Below are 7082 nucleotides of genomic sequence, written 5' to 3' on the forward strand. Positions count from 1 at the left end.
TCTTTTATCACTATTGCATAATGTCTTTGTGCTACTGCACTTACTGTTAAAATTTAACTCCAGAATATTTGTATGTTTACTGTGTCCTCAAGAGTCCTTCAATGAAAAGCAGATGACAAAGCAGACAAATGACAAAGCAGAATTTGATGGTTTATTTTCCTGCCCACAACCCCATTATAATATCAAAATTCATACTGGATCTCTTAGATATGTTCCATTTCGATAATGTTTATTCAAAGTATTGTTAATAAATGATACTCTAAACTACCGTCAGTCAATCAGTTCAGTTGCTCAGTCGTGTCCGACTCTTCATGACCCCATGAATCGCAGCACGCCAGGCCTCCCTGCCCTTCACCAATACCTGGACTTTACTCAAACTCATGTCCATGGAGTTGGTGATGCCATCCAGCCATCTCATCCTCTGTCATCTCCTTCTCCTTCTGCCCTCAATCCTTCCCAGCATCAGGGTCTTTTCCAATGAGTCAACTCTTCGCATGAGGTGACCAAAATATTGGAATTTCAGACTGGTCTCCTTTAGGATGTACTGGTTGGATTTGCTTACAGTCCCAGGGACTCTCAAGAGTTTTCTTCAACACCCCAGTTCAAAAGCATCAATTCTTCAGCACTCAGCTTTCTTCACAGTCCAACTCTCACATCCGTATATGACCACAGGAAAAACCACAGCCTTGACTAGATGAACCTTTTTTGGCAAAGTGATGTCTCTGCTTTTGAATATGCTGTCTAGGTTGGTCATAACTTTCCTTCCAAGGAGTAAGCGTCTCTTAATTTCATGGCTGCAATCACCATCTGCAGTGATTTTGGAGCCCCCCAAAAATAAAGCCTGACACTGTTTCCACTGTTTCCCCATCTATTTCCCATGAAGTGATGGGACCAGATGTCATGATCTTCGTTTTCTGAATGTTGAGCTTTAAGCCAACTTTTTCACTCTCCTCTTTCACTTTCATCAAGAGGCTTTTGAGTTCCTCTTCACTTTCTGCCATAAGGGTGGTGTCATCTGCATATCTGAGGTTATTGGTATTTCTCCCAGCTATCTTGCTTGGTACCAGCTTGTGCTTCTTCCAGCCCAGCGTTTCTCATGATGTACTCTGTATGTAAGTTAAATAAGCAGGGTGACACTATACAGCCTTGATGTACTCCTTTTCCTATTTGGAATCAGTCTGTTGTTCCATGTCCAGTTCTAACTGTTGCTTCCTGACCTGCATACAGGTTTCTCAAGAGGCAGGTCAGGTGGTCTGGTATTCCTATCTTTTTCAGAATTTTCCACAGTTTACTGCAATTCACACAGTCAAAGGCTTTGGCATAGTCAATAAAGGAGGAATAGATGTTTTTCTAGACCTCTCTTGCTTTTCCCATGATCCACTGCTGCTAAGTCGCTTCAGTCATGTCCGACTCTGTGACCTCATAGACCCCATAGACCAGCCCACAAGGCTCCCGTATCCCTGGGATTCTCCAGGCAAGAACACTGGAGTGTGTTGCCATTTCCTTCTCCAATGCATGAAAGTGAAAAGTGAAAGTGAAGTCACTCAGTTGTGTCCAACTCTCAGCGACCCCATGGACTGTGGCCCACCAGGCTCCTGTGTCCATGGGATTTTCCAGGCAAGAGTGCTGGAGTGGGGGTGCCATTGCCTTCTCCACAGATGTTGGCAATTTGATCTCTGTTCCTCTGCCTTTTCTAAATCCAGCTTGAACATCTGGAAGTTCACAGTTCATGGTTTGTTGAAGCCTGGGTTGGAGAATTTTGAGCATTTCTTTACTAGCATGTGAGATGAGTGCAAAGGTGCAGTAGTTTGAGCATTTTTTGGCATTGCCTTTCTTTTGGATTGGAATGGCAAACTAATCTTTTCCAGTCCTGTGGCCACTGTTGAGTTTTCTAAATTTGCTGGCATATTGAGAGCAGCACTTTCACAGCATCATCTCAGGATTTGAAATAGCTCAACTGGAATTCCATCACTTCCACTAATGTTGTTCATAGTGATGCTTTCTAAGGCCCACTTGACTTCACATTCCAAGATGTCTGGCTCTAGGTGAGTGATCACACCACTGTAGCACTTGTCATATATATTTTGGTTTTTAAAAATGTTTGAGTGAAGTTGGAGTTATCATAATAATTTACCTTTCTTACAGAAATTGTCTGTAATCACATCTTTTATATTATTTAAGTGACTCATTAAATATTTTTCCACTATTAAGTTACTTTGCTTACCTTTTGTGGAATCTGAGCAAGAGCTGATGCAATCATATTGACCCTTTCTTCTGTTGATAACCATTGACTCCAAAGAAAACACCACAATGTCTTTTTCTTCAGAGCGTGGCCAAACTCTTTCACTGCCTGTGGAAAAAAAAAATTGGCTTCATGTGGGGAAATTAACAAGATGACTCCAGTCAGGGCCTCTCGCCCCATGCTCTCATGCTCTCTCACCCATGTTCTGTAAACAATGAGTTTGCACGGTTACATAACAGATGAGATCTGTAACAGATGTAGGACTGCATGTGCATATCACGAGGTTCTTACTGGTCATGGGCTGCTTTGTGCAGTAGACCTGTCGGAGCTTCACCATGAAAGCCCTCACTGCTGCTGCACTGGGGCTACACTGGTGTGACCCATGCTTATGTTACATGAGATTATGCTATGGCTAGGTTATGGTTATGTTATGGCTGCTGCTACAGGTACATCAGCCAGGAGAGAAGCTGTGTTATGGCTGCTGTGCCAGTCAGGAGACAGTAAACCTGTCTGCAGTTACTGTGGCTCCTTGAGTCTCCTTCCAGGCTCTTAACTGGTGCCTTGCCTACCCTGGGTTCAGTGAACAGTGTGAGCTGTATGAATGGCAAGAAAACTGGCATCACAAACAAGATCAGCAAGACACTTCATCACAAAGGAGCAACAGCATAGCTAACATATTGAAAAGATTGCTTCAAACATCTCAGCTCAGTTCACTTCAGTCTCTCAGTCGTGTCCGACTCTTTTCGACCCCATGAAGTACAGCACGCCAGGCCTCCCTGTCCATCACCAACTCCCGGAGTTCACTCAGACTTGTGTCCATCGAGTCAGAGATGCCCTCCAGCCATCTCATCCTCTGTCGTCCCCTTCTCCTCCTGCCCCCAATCCCTCCCAGCATCACAGTCTTTTCCAATGAGTCAACTCTTCCCATGAGGTGGCCAAAGACCTGGAGTTTCAGCTTTAGCATCATTTCTTCCAAATAAATCCCAGGGTTGATCTCCTTCAGAATGGATGGGTTGGATCTCCTTGCAGTCCAAGGGACTCTCAAGAGTCTTCTCCAACACCACAGTTCAAACGCATCAATTCTTTGGCGCTCAGCCTTCTTCACAGTCTGACTCTCACATCCATACATGACCACAGGGAAAACCGTAGCCTTAACAAGACAGACCTTAGGTGGCAAAGTAATGTCTCTGCTTTTGAATATGCTATCTACGTTGGTCATAACTTTTCTTCCAAGGAGTAAGCGTCTTTTAATTTCATGGCTTTAGTCACCATCTGCAGTGATTTTGGAGCCCCCCAAAATAAAGCCTGACACTGTTTCCACTGTTTCCCCATCTGTTTCCCATGAAATGATGGGACCAGATGCCATGATCTTGGCTTTCTGAATGTTGAGCTTGAAGCCAACTTTTTCACTCTCCACTTTCACTTTCATCAAGAGGCTTTTGAGTTCCTCTTCACTTTCTGCAATAAGGGTGGTGTCATCTGCATATCCGAGGTTATTGATATTTCTCCTGGCAATCTTGATTCCAGCCTGTGCTTCTTCCAGCCCAGCGTTTCTCATGATGTACTCTGCATATAAATTAAATAAGCACCTAAAGAGAGAAAACTGGATATATTCTAGAATTATTAGAATGGTAGCTTTTAAAAAGATATTGCCATCTTAATCATTCCTAAAGGTATGCTTCAGTAGCATTAATTGTATTTATATAGTGAAACCAATCACCAGAACTTTTTGATCTGGCAAAAATTTAAGTCTATGTCATTCAGAAACTACAATTTCCTCTTTCCTCAGCCTCTGGCAGCCATCACTCTGCTTTATGTGTCTACGAATTTGACTACGCTGGATACTCTGTACTCTTCTTGTACTTGTCTTTCCGGACTAGCTTATTTCATTTAGAGTAAAATTCATCTCTGTTGTGTGGTGTGTCAGAAGTTTCTTCTAAAAGCTAAGTAATAGTTTCTTACTTGTCTAATTCAATGAAACTATGAGCCATGCTGTGTAGGGCCACCCAAGTCAGATGGATCATGGTGGAGAGTTCTGACAAAATGTGGTCCACTGGAGAATGGAATGGCAAATCACTGCAGGATTCTTGCCTTGAGAACCCCATGAACAGTATGCAAAGGCAAAAAGATAGGACACTGAAAGATGGCCTCTCCAGGTCAGTAGGTGCCCAATGTGCTACTGGAGATCAGTGGAGAAATAAATCCAGAAAGGCAGAGATTTGGCAGGTTTGCAGAGAAGGCCTCCAATAAACTCAAAATTTGGTAGCACTGAGAGAGGAAATTCTAAATTCCAATAGGTGCCAAGATGAGTCATGTTTCTGCTTTCCTCATTATCTCAAATGCTGTAGTGGGTCTTCCTGAAAGAAAAAACAAAAACAAATCTTTGATGAAATGACTGTCTTGTCATATACATATATTAGGCAATTTTTGTGAAAAGGCTTGGAATGTTTTGGCCAAAGATGTTTCAAAGTGTCTGTTTTTTGATAAAGCAAATATGTCTGTGCACGTATAGTATGCAATACTCACGTACGCATGCTAAATCGCTTCTGTCATGTCTGACTCTCTGTGAGCCTGTGGACCTAGTCGTTCTCTAGGCTGCTCTGTCCATTGGATTCTCTAGGCAAGAATACTGGAGTATTAGTAAGGTAGACACTGACGTTTATGAAGGCAGATACTGAAGTTTAGTAAGGCAGATATATAATTGCTTGGAGAAGTCTTAATCCTTCAAATGGTTGTTTATGGCTTCCTGGAATGCTCTATACTAGTAATGGAACACAGGGTTCTACTTTCGGTATTTCATAAATTTTTCCATAATATTTATGAGTTTGCTGAACCCTGTCATGCCCTCCTCTAGGGGATCTTCTTGACCTAAGGATTGAATCCATGTCTCTTAAGTCTCCTTCATTAAGGTTCTTTACCACTAGTACCACCTTGGGAACCCATAATATATAATGTAGTGCAATATAATAGGAAAACTGAGCTACAGGTTGGAACAAGTAGGACAAACAAGTAGGAATAGTTTCTAAGTGTTACCTAGATACTATTGCTACAAATATCTGTGGGACTCTTTAATATATGTGTCTTCGTTAATCAAAAATTTTACGAGGTTTCTAGTGATGCTTTCTAAATTTAAAAAAAAAAGAAGTTTAGTAAGGTAGATATATAATTTTTTGGAGAAGTCTTAATCATTTAAATTGTGGTTTATGACTTCCTGGAGTGTTCTATGCCAGTAACGGAACACAGGGTTCTACTTGCAGTATTCCATAAAAGTTTCCATAATATTTATGAGTTTGCTGAATCATTTTATATTTTCATTTCCTCATTTTACTTAGAGGAGACAAATTTCTGTGACTTTATGTGAATTCACTTTCAAACGAACTAGAAAAAATAAGATTTAATGCTACCAACTAAAAACAGGACTTACCTAGTATTTCACTGTAAAACTTACTCCATGTGTTCTCATGAAACATTTGGAACCAAAAATCAAAATAAAGTACATATGTTATTGACCCTCTCCCTGAATGTCATATGACGACTAATTCAGACAACATAACAGGTACATAAGATGGTAAGAATGCAAGTTTTCCACTAATCTTTTCCACTGAGTCACCATACAAGAAGCAGAGATTGTACAAATAAAGATACTTTAGGTATCTCAGTGAGAAGCTCACTCCCCATAGGATCCAATGGCATCTGCAAGAACAACATTAAACCTGATTCCTGTGTTTTGTCATAAGTCACTTGTTAGAAACAACATCTTTACAGAGATCCTTAAAAACATCAAAAAATTCCCAGTATAAGCTTCTTACTAATGAAAAATGTGTCCAAAAGAAATCTTTTGCCAGATATGTCCACATGCTGACCAAACGCTTGATAAAATTCTTACAATGTGCTGTGTGCTGTGCTTAGTTACTCAGTCATGTCTGACTCTTTGGGACTCCATGGACTGCAACCTGCCAGGCTCCTTTAGCCAGAGGAAAAGTCTCATATTTAATAGGAGATGATTCATTGGGATCAACAAGATTGGAAGTTGGAGGTGTCAGAACAGTCACCTCATGAACCCTCCTGACAAGTTCATCCAGAACTGTTTTCATATTCATTCAATCACTGTATTCCACTGGCCAAACCAGCACCTTTCCACATCTTCTAGAGCTAAAGTAGCAAGTCATCTGTTGCAGTACCAGAAATGAGAGCCACTTCATAGACTTTTGCTCCTGCAACTGTTACTGCATTCTTTCACCAGTGCTCATGCATATATAAAAGGAGAAATCAATCAGGAAGTTAAAGTATAATTCCTGATTTATAATAAGAGAGTTTATGTATTTATAACATAATACAACTCAACTAAGTACATTATATTAATTGTCAACAGGAGTGGAAAGCAAGTGAAAGGGCAAAGAGTAAAACACTTCTAGGTTATACAGTGTGTTCAGTATTGTCAGCGCTGTCACTGATCTAAAAGTCGATGAGTTTACACATGCAAATCCACTGTTATGTAAGAGACAAGCCTGGCCTGAGAACTGTAGCAAGTGAATGTCTGCAGAATCCTTCAATCAGAGTTAGAGTTAAGGTGATGGGTTATGGTCCATAGGGTTGCAAAGAGTCAAACGTGACTGAAGCAACTTAGCATGCATGCACACAGCAAGATAGACCATTTGAAAGTTTCAACACTTGTATCTCCCACAGAGAAATAGCAAAAAGTATAAATAGTGAAGTGAAGTCGCTCAGTCATGTCCGATAGTGAACAATATGTTGGGAAAGCTCTGGACTATAATGAAGAAGCAACAGAAACCTGGCACGATTGAAAACTGAGAGTGGTCATATAGAAAACATGGGACTG

The 7082-nt window shown here is 40.9% G+C and overlaps 1 pseudogene; it reads right to left on the bottom strand.

Moving 5' to 3' along the window:
* Window positions 1-4418: 4418 nt before the first annotated feature.
* LOC138442984 (UDP-glucuronosyltransferase 2B31-like) lies at window positions 4419-6444 on the bottom strand (annotated as a pseudogene).
* Between the last annotated feature and the right edge of the window lie 638 nt (window positions 6445-7082).

The sequence above is a fragment of the Ovis canadensis genome, chromosome 6 (assembly GCF_042477335.2).
Source record: "Ovis canadensis isolate MfBH-ARS-UI-01 breed Bighorn chromosome 6, ARS-UI_OviCan_v2, whole genome shotgun sequence".
In the NCBI taxonomy this organism is placed as follows: domain Eukaryota; kingdom Metazoa; phylum Chordata; class Mammalia; order Artiodactyla; family Bovidae; genus Ovis; species Ovis canadensis.